A 1,957-nucleotide genomic window follows, 5' to 3' on the forward strand; every position below is an offset into this window, starting at 1 on the left:
AATAACCCACTTCAACTTATATCCTCGTGTGAAAGCATTGAACCTGTTGGTATATGCAAACGTTGGAATCTAAAGGAAAAAGCTTATATTGATGTTGCAAGACCTGCGATTGTTGCTTTTTACAATAAGGGTATGGGAGTAGTAGATTTGGCTGGCATGCTCATGGAGCTCTACAAGGTCAACCACCGTTGCATTTAAACTTGATAAATCTGAGTCAAATGATTATTCCTCTAATAAAATTTCAACTCGAAATTGCTCATAAGTTGCTTACTGCCACTATTTCGCTCGGAAAAAGGAAAGGCCGACCATCGAATGTTGAAAGAGCTAGCTCGATAGTATCTCTGGGCTCCCCATCAAGCAGCGTGTCTTCCCAACAGCCGAAAAAGTACAGGTTCCAATCGAATCCTTCAGTCTCACAGCGTTACGATAAAATGGAACATTGGTTAATCTTTAGTGAAAAGGGGCGTTGCAGATTGTGCAAGACAGGAAAACCCAATGTCCAAATGCCTTAAATGCAAAGTCCACCTTTGCTGCAATAACAATAAAAACTGTTTTTTGCCTTAGCATACCTAATTTGTCAAAATATTTGTCTCGGTTAGCACGAGAGAGAAACGACTGGCGCGCTTTGTTAATCTCGGCCAAAATCGCGTAAGCGGTTATCGCGCCAATTAAGAAGAAGAAGAAGAAACAAAAAAAATTAAAAATTATTCGAAAGAAAAAATGGGTTTTATTTTGTGGTGGTACCATTGCCTAAAGTTGCTCACAAGCAACTTTCGGCAGCGCTCAAACGGCGTGACGACTCAATATTTTGAGCAATTGCTTCTTAAACAAATAATATATAAAAAGATAAAATTAAAAAAAAATTTTCGTTCCATACGAAAAAAGTTGGGGTCGAAAGGGTTAAGTCTAATGATTACAAATTGTGTAAAAATTTCTGCGAAACAATACTGTAGCGATTTCATACGGTAACCACTATCTTTAACACTTTTTACATCCCCTTATATTTAGCTCAGAACAATTATCTATGTGAAATAAATATTCGCTTTGTATTAAATAAAGTCTGATAAGCCATATAATATCATATTTTCAATATTTATTTATTCACTAAAAATATCTAGATAACCGAATCGAGGCAAAAAAAAACTGCAACAAAACGTGTTTTAAATGCAAACGATTTTCTCTGACATACCCATAACATTTGGTGGCACCATTCAATGCCATCAGCTTTGATTGTCAGACTGCAAACATTTATTCGCATTTGTCATTTTCAGCTAAAGAAATCCTACTTTAGCCTGCTTGGCGCATGGAATTCCCTTCTTTGTGAGTACCTCCCGCTCGCTCGCTCGCCTCTAAGCATTTCTGTACGCTATACAAAAATCGAAGGTATGTTGTTGACGTTCGTTCTGATGTGTCACTGTTGTTATTCTCAGATTATTTTTACACGTTTTGATAGCAAATTTATTTGTAATGCTGTTAGTGTTGTTTTTGCTTCTTGTTTTTGTTTTCTTGTGGTAAGCAACACATTTTCAATCGCTTTGACTTTTATACCGACACACAATTTTAGCTCAGCATTTCCTCACTTTCTATCACCTCATAACAAAACCAACAATACTGGCTACTCCAACTGTAGAAGACAAGTGTCAGACAACAAAACCATTCAAAACATCGACCCGTAGCCAAAATGCTTGCGCCAGATCAATTCTTTCCTTTGGTACTCGCCTCATTGCCTCTCCTTGGAATCTTCCTTCCTTTTACTCGTACATCTTATATTATTTAATTTTTTTTTTTTTTGTCTGCTGTGAAATTGGCGGCTATGCAACAAACATAAATCCGACTACAAATACAATTCATTTGATTGGTTTTGTCAGCAGTTCAAGCACCGTTTCGTTGAGCCCCTCACCCGCACTTAGCATTACATATTTTTGCTTATTTGTACATTTGTGTGTCCATGTCTGCA

This window comes from Anastrepha ludens, chromosome 2, assembly GCF_028408465.1.
Source record: "Anastrepha ludens isolate Willacy chromosome 2, idAnaLude1.1, whole genome shotgun sequence".
In the NCBI taxonomy this organism is placed as follows: Eukaryota; Metazoa; Arthropoda; class Insecta; order Diptera; family Tephritidae; genus Anastrepha; species Anastrepha ludens.